At 36.2% G+C, this 24,119-nt stretch overlaps 1 pseudogene; it reads left to right on the top strand.

Moving 5' to 3' along the window:
* The first annotated feature begins 7,221 nt into the window (after positions 1-7,221).
* Positions 7,222-8,191, top strand: LOC139006118 (glyceraldehyde-3-phosphate dehydrogenase-like; annotated as a pseudogene).
* The last annotated feature ends 15,928 nt before the right edge of the window (positions 8,192-24,119 follow it).

Raw genomic sequence — 24,119 nt, 5'->3', positions numbered from 1 at the left:
TTGCTATGTCGCCTCCCCTAAGGCTTTGGTTAAAAGCATTCTTCTATTACTTACCAATGTGCATCCAGTCTCGCAAATATAGAGTGACATTGTAGAGAATTTTTGTATCTGCTTATATGCCAGCATAATTATTTATGGCTCTTTTTTTTCACTTTTAAAATTTTCCTGATTTGGAAAATAAATTATATGGCCACCCTTTTCAAATAATACTGTTTTACTGAAGTTTACATTGAACTGTGTATTCATCTTCTTATAATTAATTTCAGATAATTCTACAGATTTTCTCAAACATTTTATATCCGCTTCCTATAATGAACTACACTTTCCTATCACTCATGTGGATATATGTACAAGTAACTAGTTCAACATTTACTTAGTGTCATGAATCTATACTCTAATAAATAATTGTCCAGTAAGACACTCCATCATCAGAACATATAATTACAATGCATGATGATAAATAAAATAGGAGCTATACATAGAATTGCTGGGTATTGTGCTGAGAGAAATCATTAACCATGGAATTTTACAGGGTCAGCAAAGGCCTTATAGACAAGGTGAGATTTCCACTGGCTGCTGGCTAACTTGCAACTAGGTATATGCTGAGCTTTCACTCTTAGAGAACTGATGAAACCAGACAAGTCTCAACTAGACTCTAGGCAGGGGGATGAGAGCAGTTTTTACCTTTATTGTTTTTATTCCCAGAACCAGTGTAATTTGTAGCAGTTAGTTTATATAAATGCTTGTGGCTTGAATGAATACATAAATAAGTAGATTAGGAAAGAAAATAGCAAAAATGCTAACTCTCTTTATGTCTCCAAATTCTATGTTCCTTTTCCAATTTACACATAATCAGTGCCAGCTAGGATTTGGAATAAATAATTTCCAATTCATTGTGGAACCATTTTACAATTCAAATCTAACGAATAATTTTATTTTCCATATATATCCAGGTAAATATTTTTGATCAACCACTATTTTTATTTATAATGTTATATTCCTTAGGGTTCACAGAGACATAATAGGGTACTGACTTCTAGAAATTTATAATTCAATGCAAGAGATAAGACACTCCATTAAGAGGCAGATTCTTGCAAGGCAGCAAATGTTAACATGTTGCATGAGTGGTGCAGTGAATACAATATATATGATTTCAGAAAAGAAAGGTCACTGAGCTGGAACTCTAAAAAAAAAAAAAAACAAAAGAAAGAAAAATTATTGAGGAGGTGAGACTTAGGTTGAAATGTAGAGGTTAAATATTATTTTGTTGTATTAAGAAAAGTGTCTTAAGTATATTTTGTTTTTTTAATCTCTTTTTCACACAACCTCCCCTCTAACAGCTATCAGTCTGTTCTTTGTATCTATGTATCCGTTTTTTTTTGTTAGCTTATCATATTCATTAGATTCCACTTATAGATGAAATCATATGGTATTTGTCATTCTCTAACTGACTTTTTTCACTTAACATAATATTCTACAGGTCCATCCATGCTGTCAATAAGATGCCCTTGCTTTCTACAGCTGCATATTAACAATAATGATAACAGCAACAACAACAACAAAATACATCGACAAAGAGAATAGTGTGGTGATTACCAGAGGGAAAAGAGGTTGGGGGGAGGTAGAAGAGGGAAAAATGGGAATTAATGGTGATGGAAGGAGATCTGACTTTTGGTGGTAAACACACAATACAGTATACAGATGGTGTATTATAGAATTGTAAACTTGAAATCTATATAATTTTATTAAACAATGTACCCAAAACATTCAATAAAGATTATAAAATATTAAAAGAAAAACAGTGGAAGGACATTGTTCATAATTCTAAAGATAGAATTAATCTTTTTAGATAATCACTCCATTTAGAACATTTAGGGTGTATTCCATATTCTATTCCACAACATAATAGACACTGTGGCCTGGTGAACAAAATTTGTGTACAGGGAGGGGGGTGTCCCTCAGCCTGGCCTGCACCCTCTCCAATCTGGGACCCCTAGGGGATGTCTGACTGCCCGTTTAGGCCCAATCCCTATGGGACATCCCTCTCACAATCCGGGACTCCTGGCTCCAAACTTCTCACCTGCCTGCCTACCTAATCACCCCTAAACACTCTGCCTGCTGGCCTGATCGCCCCCAACTGCCCCCTCTTCCAGCCTGCTTGCCCACAACTGCCCCCCCTGCCAGCCTAATTGCACCCAACTGGCCCCCTTGCTGGCCTGCTAGCCCCCAATTGCTCCCCTGCCACCCTGATCTCCATCAACTGCCCTCCCCTCCTGGCCTAATCGCCCCTAACCACCTCTGCCTTGGCCTTGCCACCATGGCTTTGTCCACAAGGATGTCTGAAAGGTCTCCCAGAAATGTCTCCCTGTCTAATTAGCATATTACCCTTTTATTAGTATAGATAGAGTAAAACATAGAATAAGTATATAGTCTTCCAAGGTGATTATCTTAAAGAACAAAACTTTGTATACTAAAGTTCCAATGTAAGTATTTAATACATTATTATTATTATCTAATCTAATAAAAGAGAAACATGCAAATTGACCTCACCACTGCTATGACCCAAGCCACGCCCACCAGCCAATCAGAGTGACTATATGCAAATTAACCCAACCAAGATGGTGGCAGGCAGCCATGGAGCTAGAGCAAGCAGGAGGCTTGGTTGCCCCAGTGATGGAGGAAGCCAAGCTTCCCTCCTTCCCTGGCCCAGTGTGGCCTCTGCACAAAGCAACAAAGTTTCAATTATAGAAGATAAATAAATCCCAGATACCTGCTTCCAGCCAGCCTCCACTGGGAGCTTGGGTGGCTGGGGGCCGTGGCCAGCCTGCAAACAGCCATCAGCCCCTCACCCAGGCTGGCCACACCCTCATGGGGTGAGGGTCCCCGCTGGGGGGCTTGGCCAACCTGCAAACAGCTATCAGCCACTCACCCAGGCTGGCCACACCCTCATGGGGTAATGGCCCCCATTGGGGGGGCTTGGCCAGACTGCAAACAGCTATCAGTCCCTCACCCAGGCTGGCCAGGCACTTTAACGGGGACCCCCACCTTGAAGGGGGTGTGGCCAGTCTGAAAACGGCCCTTAGCCCCTCAACCAGTCTGGCCAGGCACCCCAGCAGGACCCCCACCCTGATCCGGGGCACCATTCAGGGCAAACCAGCTGGCCCCCATCATGCACCAGGCCTCTATCCTATATAATAAAAGAGTAATATGCAAATTGACCCTAACAGCAGAACGACTGGAAATGACTGGTCATAATGACACACACTGACCACCAGGGGGCAGACGCTCAATGCAGGAGCTGCCCCCTGGTGGTTAGTGCACTCCCACAGGGGGAGCTCTGCTCAGCCACAAGCCAGGCTGATGGCTGCCAGTACTGTGGTGGTGATGGGAGCTTCTCCCGCCTCCTCAGCAGCACTGAGGATGTCCAACTGCAGCTTAGGCCTGCTTCCTGCTGGCAAATGGACATCCCCCGAGAGCCCCCAGGGCTGCCAGAGGGAAGTCTGACTGCCAGCTTAGGTCCAATTCCCCCGGGAGCGGGCCTAAGTCAGCATGTGGTCATCCCCTGAGGGGTCCCAGACTGTGAGAGGGTACAGGCTGGGCTGAGGGATCCCTCGAGTGCACAGATTTTTGTGTACCGGGCCTCTAGTTATTATTATATTTACAAAATAATCACTTTATTAAAAAGACTGATTTAATCTATTTTTAATTATAAAATCAGAAGCAGGTAGGAAGGTAGAGATTGCATATATAGAAGGTATTAATTTTATGTACTCTGTATAATTATCTTTACAAAAATCATAACCCTAATTATACAACACCCCATTTGGCCTCATGTAAGCATACAATGAATCCTTATTCAATAAATCAGTGAATGAATTATTGAAATCAAGTAATCTAAGTTTTCAATATCATGTTTTGATCTAGCACACTAGAAGGCTCTCCAAACATGGTTTTAATCAGCAGACTTCTTCTAAGTAATTTAGTTGTTTTATAATAATAATTAAAAAAAACCCAACTCTTTTAATAGTATAAATAAGAAAGTCATCTCTTATACACAGATAATTACCTAAGAAGAACTTTATATTAGTGCTCCTATTTCATCTTATGTTTCATAATTTATTTGAGTAAATATGCCTACATATTTAAATGTTCAGAATTGTCATCTGTCTAATGTGAACTAATCTACCTTTTAATATAAACTAAATTTATCTCTGCCAAATCTACTTTAGTACCATTATATTTTTTACATCTTTATTGTTGAAAGTATTACCTATGTCTCCTTGGCACTAATATTTTAAACACAAATTTAGGAAAAATATGTTTGTCTTAAAATTACAAGAAAAATTGTTTGTAATCAAAGAGGGCAACTTAATAACCATGCATCTTGTCCATAAACCCTCACTGTCTGTTATCATTTGTCTTTTTTTTTTTTTTTGCACATTCAGAACAAAAATGGATAGCCTCTTGGGATATGCATTTAAATTCAATTTAAAGTGAAAGTTCAGATATATATTTGAGAGAAAATTATGATTATACAGATTCCATCTAATCCTAAATAAAGGCATTGTTATAACAATTGTAAAAAGTACTTTTTAAAAATTAACAAAAGAAACTTGTGTACCAAAGAAATGTCTTGTCAAAGACCTCAATGGCAATTAGTTGACCTTACCCTGAATATAATACTCTATCAACTTTAAGTAAAGATGCTGGGTCTGAGAGAGGAAGTTCAGTGTCTTCATTCATGTAAGTGTTGGCACATGTATTCAGATTTTTATTTTTAACTTTGTAAGCCATTTTGTAGTTCAGAAATAACATAGCTTTGAGCAATTTTTTTTCCATTCAATGTTTTTCATACCAAAGGTCAGGAACTGTAGCCATGAGGTCACTGAGGGTCTCTGAAGGGGTTCAAAGAGATTGCTGATAAAGAATTAAACACAGTTAATTAGCACTGCCATTTGCTTGCAAGGAACCATATGTCAAAATTATCCTTACTTACCCTGTCAATTCCTCTATTGGTGTCACCAATTCTCATCAACTGCTCTCACTCATGAAATACTCCTTCTTCACCAAACATTTCTAATAATGATTACCATGTGAGATATAGTCAGATAGAATGTAAATAGATGCCATCTTCCATTGAAACTCACTTCTGATATTAAAAGTCAAATATTTCACTATTATGAAATGTTTAGTAACAGCTATTTAAACAGTCAACAAGTATTTATTTCTTACCTTTTGGCAGTATTGGAATTTGAACATGTAAATAGGTATTTTTAAAATTTAATTTAATTTTTTTCATCACCGTTGATCCCCTATATGCCCTGTTTCACCTCCACTCATCCCTCCACCCTATTATCACCACAGTATTGTCCCTGTGTGAATAGGCATTTTAAACAATCTCTTCAAATACAACTTTAGAACCTCCTCAACTTTACAATTAGATTACTTTATTTGTGTTTCAAAGTGACAGAGCTCTTGCCAATTATGTTCCAATCAAATTTTATTTCTCCTACAACTCTGTAATTCTTAAGATGAAATGTATATATCTCTATACAACATTGGTTTTGGTAATCAGTTTTTTTTAACACTTCCATTTCTCAATAACATGAAAATAAATCTTATTTGAACAAATTATCATTATCATTACCTCAAAAGAACCCACTTCTACCTAAAAGAAAATGCATTAATAGACAAAAATATTTAAAAATTAAACATCAAAGAAACCAATGGAAATAACAGACTCAATAAAGAGATAGAAAGCAGATATTTTCAACAAACATAGAACAAAACAGAAGACATTATTCCAAATTGTAACTAGTAAAATAAGCAGAATAATCAACAAAGGTTGTCAATTTACCTCAAAAAGCAAAATCACAAAATCAAATTGGAGTAACTATGGCATAAATTTACAGTACTATGAGTTGATTGATGTATCAAGTAGACATTTAATCAACAGACTTAGACCATTCAACACAGTGAAAAATAAACTATATTGCAATTTATGTTCAGATCAAGAAAAATACATTAAACATTTTGATTTATAAGAAAAGGAATAGTTTTGATATTTAGTTCCATGTATGCTAGAATAGGATCAGGAGAAATAAACACTTCTCTTTTAATACAAAGGTGCATTTTAATAGCTAGTTACATCTATTTGCCTTTACTAAAATACAATCTATATATTATTGTCCAATTAAAAACAATCATCTCAGCCTGGCTGGCATGACTCAGTGGTTGAGCATTGACCTATGAACCAGGAGGTCACAGGTCCATTCCTGGTCAGGGCACTTGCCTGGATTTTGGGCTCAATCCCCAGTGTGAGGCATGCAGGAGGCAGCCAATTGATGATTCTCTCTAATCAGTGATGTTTCTATCTCTCTCTATCTCTCCCTTCCTCTTTGAAATCAATAAAAATATATTTAAAAACCAATCATCTCAAAGTCAACACTCCAAAGCAACTTACATTTTATAGGCAACTAGCAATGGATTGACTCTCTAGATTAAATATTTAATAAACCCTATATCCATTAGATAGATAATTAGATTAAAATCATTTAAAAAAGAATTGGTCTTAAATTTACAACAATTGATATATTCTTGGTCAAGGATATTGGCACATGATAATTAAATCTATTTCTTAAGGAAAAAGAAGAAGAAATACACTTAAATAAGATTTATGATGAAAATAGTTGTCTAAAATTGAACAAAAAAGAAACATAAATAATGGGAGATCTTTAGCAACAGTAGATGAATGCAGTCAGAATTACAGAATAAGTGAAAAGATCAGCTATTATGAAACAAATGAAAAGATCAGCTATTAAACATGGACCTTAGAAGACTGCAAGAGTAGATCATATTAACTGGAACAAGTAACCTTATGAGTGAAAAGAAAATTAGTCTTTATATTTGAAAGGGGCAATCATATCTCTTTTTAAGAGATTGCGAGAGGGAGTTTAACTTTAAAAAATTAGCTCTTAAAATTACATAAAAATTGTGTGTTGAAGTTCTATTGCTTTGATGAGAACATGTGAAAATGTTTTTAGAGAATTACAGAACTGTTTTTGAGAAGTCAATTACCAATTCTCTCTGAGACCAATAGTAAAACAATACTAGACAGATTAGTCAGTTTGTGATTCAGAATTTATTATATCTAGCTCTCTGCTCTTCCTGTTCATCAGACAGCCGCAGCTTCCTGCACAGTGCCAGCTGCAACACTGAGACATGATAGTGAAGGTCAGAGGGAACAGTTTTGGTGGCACTGGGTGCCTGGTCACCAAGGCTGCTTTTAACTGGCAAGGTGGATATTGTCACCATCAGTGACCCCATTCATTGACCTCAACTGCTTGGTCTACATATTTCAGTAGAATTCTCCTCATGTCAAGTTCAAAGGCACAGACAAGGCTGGGAATGGGAAGGTTGTCATCAATGAAAAGTCAACTTCCATCTTCCAGGAGCCAGATTCAACCAACTTCAAATGGGAGATACTGGTGCTGAATATGTTGTATAGTCCACTGGTGTCATCACTTGAAGGGTAGAACCAGGAGGGTCATCATCTCTGCCCCTGTTGCAGATGTCCCCATGTATGTGATGGGTGTGAACCACGACAAGTATGACAACTCCCTAAAGATTGTCAGAAATGCCTCCTGCACCACCCTCTGGGCCAAGGTCATCCATGACAAGTATAGCATCTTGAAGGGACTCAGGCCTGCAGTCCATGCCATCACTGCCACTGAGAAGACTGTGGAGGTCCCCTCTGGGAAGCTGTGGCATGATGGCCGAGGGGCTGCCCAGCACGACATCCCTGCTTCTACTGGCACTGCTAAGGCTGTGGGCAAGGTCATCACTGATTTGAATGGGAAGTTTACTGGCATGGCCTTCTATGTCACCACCTCCAATGTGTTGTTTTTTTATCTGATCTCCTACCTGGAGAAAACTGTCAAATATGATGATATAAAGAAGGTAGTGAAGCAGGCAGGCATCAGAGGGTCCCCTCAAAGGCATCCTGGTCTATACTAAAAATCAAGTTGTTTTCTCCAATTTTAATAGTGACACCCACTACTTCACCTTTGAAGCTGGGGCTGGCATTGCCCTCAGTGCTGACTTTGTCAAGCTCAGTCCCTGGTATTACAGTGAATTTTGCTACAGCTACAGGGTGGTGGACATTATGGTCCACATGGCCTCCAAGGAGTAAGAGTCCCCTGGACCACCAGTCCCAGTGAGAGGAAGAGAGGCCCTCAGCTGCAGGAAGTCCTTGCCCCAGATAGATTCCCCAACACACTGAGATTCTCCTGACCTCCACAATTTCCTTCCCAGACCCCATGAAGAGGGGAGGGCTTAGGAAACCCTGCCTTATTATGCACCATCAATAAAGTTCACTGTACCCAGCCAAACAAACAAAAATAACTTATTATATCCAAGTTCCCACAAATGCTTAAGGTACTCTTTACAGTTTAACTTCCCTCTTTTTTATTTGTTAATAGATTTATGTTTTTTTTGTATTTATATTTTAAGTGCACTCGAGTATTTTGCTATACTGCTCAGTAATTTTTTGTTGTTATAGATCAATCTTTTATATTTGAGATATACTAGGGTATATAGAAGTCAATGTAACTATATTTCTTCTGTGACTGCATAGTACTTCATTTTGTGCTTATATCACCATTTACATATTCCTGTTATGAAATTTAGGTTGTAAATTTTTTTCTTTTTGCCAGCAAAATATGTCAATAAATATTATCTTTTATAAATCCTTTTGACATCTGGAAGATTGTTCTCTAGAATATTTACTAAGAAGTGGGACTGCCTGATTACAGGGTTACATTATCTCATTAGGTAATGCAAGTTTGCTCTCAGAATGGTGCCTTATATATTCCCACCAGTAGTACAAATCTTTTTATTATTTAATATTTAATAGCACTTGTTATCCTTCTACTTTTTGTCAATATTATAAGCTTAAGCTGGTATGCCATGGTTTTAATAGACATTTACGAAGTTATTAGTGCAATTAAGTATGTTATTGCATATTATTAGCCACTAAGTTTTTAATCTAAAGCCTTTTGTTTGATTTAACCTTTTGCATCCATTATAGTTTATATTTTAAATCTTAAGAACTATTTCTCCATACACAGGTTCCAAAACTATTTCATAATATTTTTTCTATTAGCATCTTAGTTTTTGTTTTAAATTTACATGTTGATTCTTTTCAATTTTTTTTGTATGGTATGATACAATTTCTTTTTTACTGAAGAGTGATTTTTCCCATACCTCTCCACTGACTACAGAAAACACTTTTGCTGCATATAAAATTATCTATAATAATCTATAATAGTAAAAGCATGATATGCTAATTAGCCTGGATGTCCTTCTGGATATCCTTTCAGATGACCTTCCGGATGAATCCAGAGCTGTGAGGGAAGCCTGGGTTCCAAGTGCCAGAGGGAAGCTGGTGCTGACAGCCAGGGGAAGGGAGGCCTACTTTTGCACGAATTTCACGCACAGGGCCTCTAGTAATATATATAGATGGAAATTTCAGTATTCTAGTCTTTTTATCTATCTTTTTGTCTGCAATATTTTAACTAATTTGACTTTTTAAACTTTTTATTTTGAACTAATTTTAGAATTAAAGTTACAAAAGTAGTAAAAAGATTTTCCTTATATCTTCCTCTTAACTTCTACAGTTAACACTTCACAAACAATAGTAAAATAATCAATAACAAGAAATAAATATTGGTGCAATTTCATTATCTAGATTACAAACCTTACTCACACTTGTCTTGCTATGTTACCAATGTGCTTTCTATTCTGTCTTTTTATTTTTTTAAGATTATGTCCTCTCTGGCATTCTCTTTCAAAATTACTTCATCTCTCCATGCATACGTATCCTTTCATGTTAAATTTAGAATGAGTTTGTTATAATTTTATGCTAGTTGAATTGATTGGAATTGCAATAATATCATATGAACTTAGTACAATTGAAATTTTTATGATGATATGTCATGAATAAAAACAGTGCTTTTATGCCATTGCTATCACTTATTTTTCCTATAATAAATTTAGTTTTTCCTTATAAATGTTCTATTTATTTTTCATATTTGTTTCTTTTTACTCTTAAAAATTATATTTCAAATTCAATTCTTTTTCCTTTTATCAAAATCATGTAAGCATATAGTTTACAATTTTAACTTGTTTACATGACATCTTAATAGGCAACAGCCTCACTGTTACTTCACTTCCAATACCTTTGGCAAATTCTTTTATTTTGACTTCCAAATTTCTAAATAGTACACTTAAATTTTTATTTTTACATTCTTATGTTTAAAAACAATTTATTTTCCAATATGATTTTGTTCTCTTTTTTTCCAGTTCCACCACACTCTTGCATATGTAAATGCGCCATTTGGTTAACTATTTACACTATTATGTCTTCTACTCAATTAAACTACATAGTAGAGTAGAATTACTTTTCTTTTATATTATGGTTTTTGTTTGTTATCCAAAAAGTACTTTTTTATTTTGTTAGTTTTCTACATGTTTATTAATAATTCAACCCAATTCTACTCTTAAGACAATTATTCACAATAGGTAATAAATCTCCTTTATTTGCTAGAAGGAGTGTCTACTGCCATTGTTGACTTGTTCCCATCTGAAGTGATTGCTCTCTTAACCTGGTACAGAACTTCCACCCTGGTATCTACTTTCACTGCCACTTTGGGAATGCACCATATATCTCCTGACTTTGCTGGCTTCTTTTTTCTTGAAATTCTTCCTCACTCAAATGAAGCACATCTTCCAGTAGATTTATGAGGTGAGGAGATTATGAGGTAAGCATTTTGAATTTTTGTAGGTCTGAAAATATCTTTATTCCTTACACTTGATTGATTGGTTGGTTGGGTATAGCTTTTTTGGGGGGTGGGGAGGGTGGGGGAGGGGCTGGAACTATTTTTTCTTTAGAACTTTCAAACATAGTTTCATCTTCTAGCTTTCAGAATTGCTGTTGAAAATCTGAAGCCATTTTGATGTCTGGGTCTTTTATATTAACTGTCATTTTTTCCTGTGGAAGTTCTCTCTGCAGAAATGCCATTTGAGAAGGAGTCTGAAAATATGAAGGGCTGAGCCATTTCTTGAGATGATGTGAGAGATGTCTGTAATTACTGTTATGCTGCTATATGTAACTCATTACCACAAACTTGTCAGCCTAAAACAACAAAAATGTATTCTTTTACATATATGGAAATGAGAAGTCGTACAAGAATCTTATAGAGTTAAAAGCAAGGTGCTAAAAGGGCTGGATCCATCTAGAGAGGCTTCAGGGGAGAATTCATTCCATTCTTCTTCTTGTTTCTTGTGCCTGCCAGCTTTCTTTGGTTTGTGGCCACATCACTCCAATTTCTGCTACCCTAGGCACACTGCTTTCTCCTCTTCTATAGTTACCTTCTTCTTATTTCCTTAGAAAGGCACTTATGACACATTGATTACATTGTACACCTGGATTATCCAAGATAACCTTGCTATCATAAAATCCCAAATCATATTTGTAAATTACCTTTTACCGTGTAAAGTTGCACATTCATGGTTTGTGAGTAATCAGCTGTCAAAATCTTTAGGGGCAAATATTTAGCTTACCACAGTGTCCAATCAGAAAAGAAAGATAACCAAAGCCAATACTTTTCCTTATTCACTGAATTTGGCTAGAATTTACCATGCCGTGGAAGAGTAAGGCATGAGACTAGAGCAAGGGGTCAGAATTGACTTTGTGCTTGGTTTTGAAATTTATTGAGTCCACGTAGAGTCAATAAAATATTTCTTTAAATTAAAAAATAAGAGAATCTCTCTTTTTGTTTTTAAAGTTTAAATAATGGCTAATTTGGGTCTCATTTATTATTATTAGAAATGAAGAACTTAAGGTTGTTAGGGGAAAATTATTCTACTGATTACAATAAAAATGAAAGCTAGCATTTATTGTTTACTCTGTGGAGAGGTCTGTGGTGAACATTTTACATGAATTCTTTCTTTCAGTTCTCACAACAATTTTATTATTATCCACATACGCCAGATGATGGGTCACGTAACCAACCCGAGATTACACTTAGATCTGAAGTCAGAGTTGGGATTCAGACTTAATTTCTTCTGGAGCCAGTTGGAAAGTTCACCAAACATACCCGGTGTGGGGGGAGGGGGGGGAGAAACACACAAGAAAATGCTTTCCCCTCATAGCTCTTTCCATTTGCTACAGGGAGAGTCTCAGTAATAAAATGAAAATGAGAGGGTTGTTTTTAGCAGAGAATACAAAGCAATTAATACAGAATAGTTTTTTTAAAGAATAAAACATAATTAAAATATACTAATTACAATTTTCATAATAACCTAGTTCCCCCTAAGCATGTTTAATTGACAAAAGTCAATTATTACCACTCAATATTTGATTTAATCTTCAAATATTGAGAATTTTTGCATGACCTAGGTCATAGTTTCCTAATTAGTGAAACTCCATATTTAAATTCCAGAGGCTGTAATAGCTTCTGTACTTTATAGTCCTAAATGGTTCTGCCAAAATACATTTTGGCTGTGAAATGCAATTTTGTTTTATTTCCCTATGTGCAGGTAAGGAAAATACAAAAGCAATCCTCTTTACTCTATGATTATATGCTTCCCAATAGAAAAGACATTAGGTTTTAATTATAGTTCTTTCAACTATTCAAAACAAGTTAATTAATTTGTGGAATTTAAAATGTTATAAATTCTGGAATACTATAAAGGCCTATAGCTTTTTTTAAGCTCAGAACGTCGATGGAGTGTCTGCTTTCTAAGTTTAATTTGTATTTTACGATACATTGATTCTTATTTAAGGGTAGAGCAGTCTTTGCAATGCCGGTAAGATGAGTTCTTCTGCTCTTAGAGGCCACCTTACTCTGCATTTCAGATTGTCCTCAGTATGTAGTTCTATATCTAAATGGTTGGATCAAATCACTGAATGTTCACATAGACTCCTTCATGTAAGTATACCAATGTGTTTTATAGTCTCTCTTTTTACATGCATCTAAATAATGCAGCATATATCCCCTTTCCTCCCTTATTCTGGTGTTACCTAAACCTGTGCCTTTATTTTTTGTTATTATTATGATCGCTATACACATTGTTTTTGAAAGACTCTATCTTTGTCCATGGCATCAACTGTCACTTACATACTGACATATGTTCTTAATCTACATCTTCTGAAATTCAGAGTAATGGACCCAACTTCCTCTTGAGTATCATTATTTGGTTGTCCCTTAGCTATCTTAAGTTCAACATGTTCAAAACTCAGCAAACCATTCTTTCTGCTCCTCAATCCAAACCTATGCATTTTCACGTGTTCCCTTTCTCAGTAAATGACTCAACCATCTGCCTGAGTGTCTAAGCCTTTTATGGTTTGCCCAGCTGCCTGCTTTAGAATCACCCAGGGAGCTTGTAAATAATACTGTAGCTGAACTCCTTGAAAGAGATTCTGATGTAATGTTCATGGGTAAGGCAAAGGCATATTGTTTGTTAAAAGCTAATTAGTTGATTAATTGCAGTCAGGGCTAAGAACCACTGTTCTATCTCATCCAGCCTTCATCAGTTTACCAGATCTATTGGTCACAATCTGGGCTGGATCCTGCAATTGTCTGTAGAAACTGTAAGGTATACTGATATCTGAATCCCACCTGTTGTCCACCCAAGGCTAAGAACTACTCCCATTGATATGACCTCAGATATTTGACCCTGACAATTCTATTCTAATGCATGTTTGTAGTCTTGATTCATATGCTCATACAATTAATTTAAGTATATCCCTCCAACCATAACCCTTCCCAGGTACCAAAAATATTTCCCTAAAATACAAATATGACCATGGTCCTCATTGACCTAAAATCGTTCAGAGAATCATTTGGTTTCTTTAATATCCCAACAATGTATCACTTGTGAACCAATTTTACCAACAAAAACACAAAAAAAATCCAAACTGATATTCATGGATTTTGAATAACTTTTCTCTGATATAAAGCAAAGAGTGGTAGACATGGTATTTGAGCATAGATGTAAATGGCTCTAAATTCCACCTGTTTCATATAGTTGATATTGCTAATTGAAGACAATATTCTTATAAAGAAAATTTAAGTCTATTGTTCTAAGAGAATTTTCTATAAAGTAGGTGGCTGGTAATAATAAGAAAAAAGAATAACAACAACCAAAGACTTAAATGAATATTTCAGTGCAATTTTGATAAATAATAAAACTATTAAGCATAAATTATTAACAAATGTCTTATACCACTGGGAGTAATTTTATTCAAAACATTCATAATAGTTTGTATTCAGTGTTTCGATCAGACTGATCTTGCAAATAGTCATCAGTGATATTGAACTAAAACTGTTAAAAGTATATAATCAATCAGATTAAGTGTTTTACACACCAAGTGCACACACACAAAAAAACACAAATAATTCAAACATCTGTTTTACCAGATGAGAATTTCAAACTCTTCTTTTTGGATTGTATAATATTTGAAATTTCAAATGACTTCAGTATTGCTCTGAAGATTATTATCATGATGCAGTAGTCAAACCAATATAATGCTTCTGAATACAGATCTTGAAAGCAAGGGATTCTAATACGATACGGTGTATTTCATAAACTGAACAGACAATAATCTCTTCCTACCTATCTAATCCATCTATCTCTAATGTATCTTTTTCTAATATAACAGGATTTTTTATATTTTTAAGTGTTACCATGAAACCTCATTGGGTATCTGTAATCTAATTACAGCTAATAACAGTAACAACCACAAAAGGCAGGTTGAGCTTCAACGTGGCCACAGCAGTACTATGATATGATTTCTTCCAGTGACTCCTTGGGCTATGAACACTCAGAATCCATGCACTGGACTTATGAGATGCACCATCACCCCCGAGCCTCCCCTTCTGTGCCAATTAAATGTGTTGGTTGTCCTAACTTAACTTCAGTCCTCTGGCGCCAATTTATTTATCCAAGAGTGTGCACCTGACACAGCTAAGCCAGTGAAGGTTTTCCTCTGGATTTTTTAAAAATATATTTTTATTGATTTCAGAGAGGAAGGAAGAGGGAGAGAGAGATAGAAATATCAATGATGAGAAAGAATTATTGTTTGGCTGCCTCCTGCATACCCACACTGGGGATCTAACCTGCAACCCACATCCACACGTGTGCCCTGACAGGGAATCGAACCATGACCTCCTGGTTCATAGGTTAAAGCTTAACCACTTAGTCATGCTGGCAGGGCTAGATGTTTTTTGTTGTTGTTGTTGGATTTAGAAAGGGCATTTGTTTCTCTATGTGGCTAAGGCCCCCCCACCTCCCACTCTGAGCCTTGGAATTGTCATTGGTTAGGTTCCCCAGTGAAGGAAATGAGACTACTATGGGAAAGAATGATAAATGAAAGAGAGGGATGCAGAGAAAGATATGGAAGTTTTCTGATTTCTATTTTTTGTCTTGCTTAACATAAAGTGCATTTCTTTTATTTTCCACATTGTGGTTGTGCAACACTCCTTGGATTTAATAAGGCAGTATTTCCTATTTATCTATGCTAGTTTAACCCATATATCTATCAGAGGCATATATTTGTTAAATCACGCTGCTTAGTTGGTTGCTTTGAATGTTCTACATGGTTCATTTCTATGGCCTAAAATCAAGTTGCATGTGGAATAGATATAAATGGAAGTAGGACACCAAGTATTTCTTGGCAGTATTTTGTGGTGATATTAAAAATGCATAAAAGCTACATAATAGCCAATCAAATCAGATGCCAGCTATAACCAATGGCAATACCAGTATAGACTAACAAAACATGGGTCTTGCACTGATTATCTCTGCAAAGTGCTCATGTTCTCATAGGAGAAAAGAAGCAATCAAGTAATATGGCATGTTGCAAAATTTATGGAAAATGATAACAAAGAGAGAAACCAATAAAATTAGGTTTAAAATTTAATAAGTTGCTGGCAATCTGCAAGATAACTTTAAAATATATTACTGACTTTCATGCTTTTCTTTTACTTCTCTTCTTCCTTTGTTATTTTCTTTTCAAAATTGCAAAATCAGCACAGCTGGCGTGGCTCAGTGGTTGAGTATATCTATGAACCAGAAGGTCACTGATTCAATTCCCAGTGAGGGCACATGCCCAGGTTGTGGGCTTGATTCCCTAATATTCCATCTTTATTCATTCAACCCACTACTTTGTAGGTAGAGTATGAAAATATAATATGGCAAGGCTGAGGACATAAAGATGAAAATCATTAATATTTCTTCTATAAAATAATATTCAATTGTACACGATCAAGAAGCAGACAAATCATTCATGTAAGTCTCTTGAACAGATAGTATGCTGTCCACATTGTGCATGCCTTCATTTACCATCAATATAAAACATGTTAAACTCTTTCCTAACAGATTTAGGAAGTCAGAATGTGCTTGTATCTTTTGGGAATAGATGTTTTAAGATAAGTAACTGTTGTTATTTTTATAGATTTTATTTTTAGAATAGTTTTAGTTTTACTGCAAAATTGAACAGAAAGTAGTGATTTCCCATATACCCACTGATGTCAAACATGTACAGCTTACCCCACTATCAACCGCCCCCACCGAAGTGACATATTTGTTATACTAATAGTCAATGAACCCATATTGACATGTCATTATTACCCCAAGTTCGTAGTCTACATTAGAGTGTACTGTTGGTGTTCTACATTTTGTGGGCTTTGACCAGTTTATAACGGCCTGCCGCAACCTTTGCGATGGGTTCAGGATCTGAAGGAGGGGCCGACACACAAATGAAAATGCTATACAAAAGATATGTGGATTTAGAAGGCATTGGGGGCCAAGTGGAGCCTCTTTCTTGAAGAGACACACCGACTTCTGGCCTGGTCAGCCTTTTATTTACTTGAATACACATTTGCCCTTTAGCCATGCATACAGGCATACCAAAGGAAAAGTTTGGTAAACAGTAAAAGGATTATCAGGTTAGGGAATTGCCTCGAGTCATCACTATCTCAACAATCCATGTTTAGTATCAGCTCTGCTAATGCCAAGGTCCATCGGCCTTCCTGGTTCTTTGGTGAACTGACAATATTGGCAAGTGGTGGCTTCTTGCAATGGCCTGCAACCACAATTATAGTATCATACAGAATAGTGTCACTGCCCAAAGTATCCTCTGTTCTCTACTGTTTCATTTTCCCCTCTCCTCTAATGCCTAGAAACCACTGATTCTTATTGTCTTTTTTTTTTTTTTTTTTTTACCTTTTCAGAATGTCATATAGTTGGCATTATAATGGGTAGCCTTTTTTAGATTGGCTTCTTTCACTTAGTAATTTGCATTTAAGGTTTTGCTGTGCCTTTTTCATGATTGATAACTCTTTTTAACAATGAATAATATTCTATGTTCTGGTTGTACCACAGTTTATTCATCCAGTCACCTATTGAATGATATCTTGTTTTTTCCAAGTTTTGAGAATTATGAATAAAGCTGCTATGCTACAATTAATAGGCAGCATAACTATTCCAGTATCAAACTATAAAATATAATTCACCCTCATTTAAAAATTATTTTTGTAATTAAAATAAAATAAATGACATGCATCCTAAAATAATTTGTGATATTAACATTTCATTTATTTCCACACCTCTAGGAAAGGCACCTTGTTTTCAATAGGATCTCTGGATCAGGAGCTTGTCAAAATAGGAAACTTTCAGAAGAAAAAGTAGAAAGTAATCTGTTTCTCTTCCTTTAACACCTGTGACAAATCATGACAAGAATACTGTCCATATCTATCAGTTAAATAAATAAACAAACAAATAAATAAGTTACGCTGGGTTGGATTTCATTGTGAACTAGAAGGCATTATCTCAGCTTAACACCTGACTGTCTCTTTAACCCGGATCAAAAACACTGTGCCCAGCACCTTCACTTCAGATAAGTACTGCAAGGGGCTTTGTTTCCTGGCCTGCCCTTTCGATGTCCTTCAGATTTCTCTACTGTTTGTGTGCACACTCTTCACCTCCAGTTCACCTCCCTTGGAGTTTGGCTCTCCGACTTCTGGAACCCACTTTGCCTTAATGCAAGAAAAGGCCAAGACTGCTGGGTTTTACATTATCCCCAGGGACACCTCTTTATCATCGCTGACAGCAGGAGGAGTGTAAGTTCTCCAGCTCCCTCCTGCTCACATGCAGACTCTGCTCTGCAAAGCTGTTTTGCAGGACTGAGAGGGATCAATGCACACTGACACTTTCCTTGATAAACTTTCTTGGCCTCTTTCTTTTCCCACTTCCCTCTGCCTTATTTGTTGTGCTTGGAACACTTCTGGTTACATCTCTTCATGACAATCATCTTCTCAGAGTGTGTTCCTGGGAAACCCAACTTAAAAGGGTTAGGGATGACAGATGGGATTCCATGGCTAGGTGTAAATTATACCTTGAGTTGAAATAAATCAAGTAATGAAATTCACATTAATTCTTTTTTATGCAATTTACTAGCTCCAATTTATCATAAAATCTAGTAAAATTATATAGTCATATGTAGACAGCTTGATACTACATAGGTTTGATCTCTGCAATCAGTTTTATAGGGGTAAATAAGACCTTTGAATTTGTACTTTAATTTGTTTTACTTATATACTTTAGAAAATCTCATTGATGTAAATGCTAGCCTTGTTTCTTTAGTCTACAGGAACTTTTGAACTAAGTAATGTTTAGGAAAATAGATATGTAACTGTCAATGCACATAACAAGGAGAAAAGTTCAATCTATCCAAATATATGGTCGTTCATGAACTATTAATTCATGCAGTAAAAGTGAATCACTGGTATGGAAAGGGAAAATTTGTACATGTATAGAGGAGAAAACTGGCAAACACTACTTAATTATATGCTCAATGGTAAGCAAGCCATAAGTCATGTTGATATCATGTACACTCTCATTAAATGTGACGAGAAAGGCACTTTGCATTTATGGTATTCTTTTAAAAATATATAACCTCAGTATAATCATAACTACAATTACTGGTTTTCTCTGAGCAAAAAGTAAACAAACTGAAATATGTTCTACAAACTACGTGACTAGTATCTTTCAGAATCACAAGGTCATCAAAAACAAGAAAAGACTAAAAAACTGTCACAACCTTGTGCATCTTCAGGAGACAGGACAAGTGAAAGTCACGTGGGATCCTATGATAGCAAACAGACATTAGTGAAGAGACTGAAGAAATCTAAATGAAGCCTAGCATTCAGTAAGTAATATTGTACCAAGTTAATTTCTTAGTTTTGCAATTGTGTCATACTAATGTAAGATGATGAAAGTAGTGATTGTCCATATACCCACTGATCTCAAACATGCACATCTTACCCCACTATCAACCGCCCCCACCAAAGTGACATATTTGTTATACTAGTAGTCAATGAACCCATAGGGGAAATTGAGTAAAGCATATCTTGGAATTATATGGATTATCTTTGCAATATTCTGTAAATCTAAAATCGTTTTTTAAAATGTTAAAATAGTTTTAAAATTTATCTTTAAAAAATGAATTGCTAATGCCACCGGTACCCATAAAATGCCATTGCCATATTATCCATTTGATCTTAACGAGAAAAAATATACAGGTTTATTTCATTAGATATGTGTGACAGGGAGTAGGAAGGCGTTATAGAGTAGGGTTATGATTAATTTTAAATGAATTAAGCAGTAACTAGACTCTTCCCAGTTTGACTAAAAAAAAAAAATGATTATAGGGGATACAGTATGAGGCAGTATTGGAAGGGAATTAAAATGGAGTGATAAAAACTTTGAGGATTTGCCTATATTAATTTCTGGAAAAATATGTATACTTTTATGCAATAAACAAGGTTAGAAATAAAACTCAGAGTTAACCTAGAATTTACATTGAATTTCAACAGCATAAATGTTTTAGTATAAGTATATTCCAAATATTGCATTTGTTGTTTATCTAGAAGTTAAATTTAACTGGGCATCCTTTATTTTATCTGGAAGACCTACATAGAGAGCACCTTGGGGTCCATGGCAGACTACTTTTATCAATATGACCATATCTAAAAGTAGCTCTCACATTCTAGCGAGAGCAACAGCTATGTGCTTAGCAACTTGAAGCAGGATACAATGTGAAAGATTCCAAAGTAGGTATTTAAAATATTTTCAAAACTTTCAGACAGAACATTTAATTAGAACTGAGGAAATTAAAGAGGCCTCGGTGAAAGAGATGGTGTTTACGCTGAGTTTCTAAAGTAAAGTAAAATGTATGAAAATTGAGAGATATGTATTTCAGGACATAACAATGTGAAAAAATTACATAAATTCAAACAGAACACATTTGCTGATTGCACAGTAGGTTAAATTCCTTATTCTTGGGACTGGGGAAATTGTTTCTAGAAAAACAAAGAGTAAAAATATAAAAATAAAATAAAAAATGGTCATATCCTCATAGAGCTTAAATTCAAATAGGGAGAAAGGACCCACCATCACCACCACCACCATAATTGATAAGTATTAAAAATGTAATGTTCTACAAAACATTAAAAAAAATGTTAAGGGAGATCCAGAATAATGGGAGAGGGTTGCAATTTTATATAAAATAACTACTGATAAGGTAGCATTTGAGAGACATTTGAAGGAAAAGGGAATGAAGTCATGAAGCTCTTTAGGGAAAAAGTGTGCCAGGCAAAGGCAAGCACTGGGGAGCAGCATGCATTGGATGAAAAGAAGGAGGCCAGTAGGTCTGGAGTAAGGTAAATGAGGCGGAAGTGGGTTGGAGAGGAGAAGAATAAATAAGGCCAATCATGTCAGTCCTTCTAGCGACTAGAATCTAGCCCCTGCAGAAGGACTCGGCTTTGTCTCTGAAGAAAGTGGAAAAATCTTGAAGTTCTGTGAGCAGAGACATGATGTGATGTGATATGGTTCATAAAAAAATACTCAAAGGTTGGAGCTGCATGGCCAAGGAGGAAGCTGCTGTGATGTTGCCACTGAGATCAACCAAAGAGGAAGCTGTCCTGACGTTTCCAATGAGAAGAGGGTCAGATTGCAGCATGTATAGAAAAGGTGCGACATGCAAGATTTGTTCATCAGTCTTAAGTGAAAAAGGAGGAAATTCAGGGACAACTTCAAATCATAGAGTCCTAAAATAGCAAGAAATTTTTGGGAAAAAATAATACCATTAAGGGAATGAGTGATAGACTAGAGTTAGAATAATAAACAAAGGTTGTTACTAAATAATGGATGCCTTTTTAAAGCATTTGAATAAGAAGATTGGGACTTGATCCTGTAGTGTGTAGAGAAGCACAAAAGGTTTTTGAACAGAGGAATGTCATGTTTATATATTACATAGTATACACCATATTATGTGATGACATTATATGCTATATTATATGATATAAATTGCCTCATCGTTTTTATACTTAAAGTGGTAAAGTTTATGTAATCATGTTACATGCTTCATGACATACTGATCTATGCAAAGCCCTCACTCATTTTATTTATCCCTCAACATAACCCCCAGACCCAGGACACTTCCTCCCACTGCAAATTGTCCCACCCTTTTTTAAAACTTGGAGATGTCAACATTATGACATTCTCCCTCTCCTTCCCTTCTTTCCTTTCTCCAGAATATTCTGTATTAGTAAATGTTTGGGGAATGAGTGTTCTTATACAAGGTGGAACAAAAGTGGGCTTAGAGTTCTTCGTATGTGAAACAGTGTTTATTCTTATATTATTATTTATTAACTAGAGGTCCAGTGCATGAAAATTCATGCACTCGAGGGGGGTCCCTCAGCCCAGTCTGCTCACAGTCCAGGAGCCCTCAGGGGCAGGAGGCAACCTGGCCATCAGAGGAAGGTGACGCCTCCATCACACCTCTGCTGCTGCCACTGCTGGCAGCGCAAGCCTCGGCCTGCCCTGGTTACCTGAGCCTCAGGTGGCCCTGGGAGGCTGGGGGGCTGAAGGAACTGGGCGCCTCCATCTTGTGGCTGTGGGTGCCACTATCTTTGAGGGCATGGTAGTCAATTAGCATATTCTCTCCTTATTATCTGTGGGCTCCACCATCTTTGAGTGCGGGACAGTCAATTAGCATATCCCTTCTTTATTGGTTGTGGGAGTAGCCATCTTTGAGAACAAAAAAATCAATTAGCATATCCCCTCTTTGTTGGCTCTGGGTGCCACCATCTTTGCGACAGCATGTCAATTAGCATATTCCCTTTTTATTAGATAGGATTATAGTATTAATAGTGACTCAATGCACAGATTCATGCACATTGAAAGGAAATTAATTGGAAGATGGCCGGCAGGGCGGGACTGGGCGAGATGGACAGACACGTCATGGAGCCAACCTCCCATGGTCCCTCCCCAACCAGCCGCACCTGGGGTGGCCCCCTGGATTGTAGGGCTTCTGCAGAGTGAATGGGGTCCCGTTGGCAGGTGGGGTTCCTCGGCCTGGCCTGTGGGGATTAGGCCAAAACTGATTCTCCATCCCCTGAGGGGTCCCAGAGTGCGAGAGGGCACTCTGCAAAGTTGCTGTCGAACAGGGTGTGGAACACAAATGGAAGTGTACAGTAAACCAGATTTGGGTCTGACAGTGTCTCAGCAACAACATAACCCACAGCCAAAGGTGGAATCGCGCAGCTCCACAAGGAATCGGGCTCCCTTCTCTCTGGTTTCGGGGTGCATCATCAGAGAACCGCCACTGCCAAGTCACTGCAGCTTGGCAGCTCCTGCATTGAGCGTCTGACCCCTGGTGGTCATTGCACATCATAACGACTGGTTGGACAGTTGGACAATTAGCATATTAGTCATATATATATTATATATATATATATATATATATATATATAATATATATATATTCCATATGAACGATTGCAAACCTACCTTTCCCCCACCCTGTACACTGATTGTGAGAATATTAAAATGTATGATTTTTATGAAAGATGAATTGGCATGATTCACCAGAAATTAAAAAATACACATAGCCTGTGAGTAGAAAGCTTAGTATATGCATTTATCTTATAGAAATTAAGGTGCAATTTTATATGAGTATAGAAAATAATTATTATTACTGTATTATCTGTAATAATCCATACACTGAAATATTATGGAGATGCTTAAAACTGGACAGTATTGCTGATGTCAGCAAAGACTTAAACAAATGAGGAAAATAGTTATCAACATATTGAGACACAGAAATGGAGATAGAGAAGAAAAGAGAAGAAAGAAACCTAAATAGTTATCTCTAATACACTAATAAAAAAAGTCAGTTGCAAATATAAGATCAAACATTTTGTTAAAATATAAAAAGAAAATATATAAATGCATATATGTTTACATATGAATTTTTTAATAAAACTTTGTTTAATAAAACAATATGCTCAATTATAAGCAAAAATATAATTCAATTGGAATGCTACTTTAAAAGTGGATAATAATAATAAAAACAGATTGAGAATCTCATAGGAAAGGGGTGGATGGGAAGAGATTAACCAAAGAATTTATATGGGTATATGCATAACCCATGGACACACAAGTGTGGAGAAGGCTTGGGTGGTAGGGTGGGGAGTGGAGTTCAGGGTAAAAGGGCTCAGTGGAGTGTAAAAAGGGGACATCTGTAATATTTTCAACAATAAAGATAAATTTTAATAAAGCAAAACAAAGCATACATTCTAAGTAATCTGATAAAATACAGAAAATAGGGATTTACTAAATAATCATCAAATACATAAATTATTCATTGATAACAGTAGGTTAAATATTTTGTCATGTTCAATACACTAAATGTAATTTTTGAATATAAGTATTTAATCTCTTTATGCATCTGAAAAAAAGAGAAATGGCTGATACATTTAAAAAAAATCTTTGTAGCAAACATTTTAAATCATTGTGTGGGACTAGTGACATGAGCTCTAGATAATGGATTAATACAGTGAAAGCAAATGCAGAAGGTTTTGCCAAAGGCACAATCCAACATGTTTCTAACAACAGTTTCAGTTCCACTAGGGCCATTCCAGTGAAACCTTATGGTATCACAAGAGCTGTTTTAATACAATAACAAATAGTAAGCACTTACAAAAGGTTGA

This window comes from Myotis yumanensis, unplaced genomic scaffold, assembly GCF_028538775.1.
Source record: "Myotis yumanensis isolate MYYU_CA2020_CCGP unplaced genomic scaffold, mMyoYum1.0.hap1 SCAF_3, whole genome shotgun sequence".
NCBI classification, from domain to species: domain Eukaryota; kingdom Metazoa; phylum Chordata; class Mammalia; order Chiroptera; family Vespertilionidae; genus Myotis; species Myotis yumanensis.
This window is presented reverse-complemented; position numbering and strand designations above follow the sequence as displayed.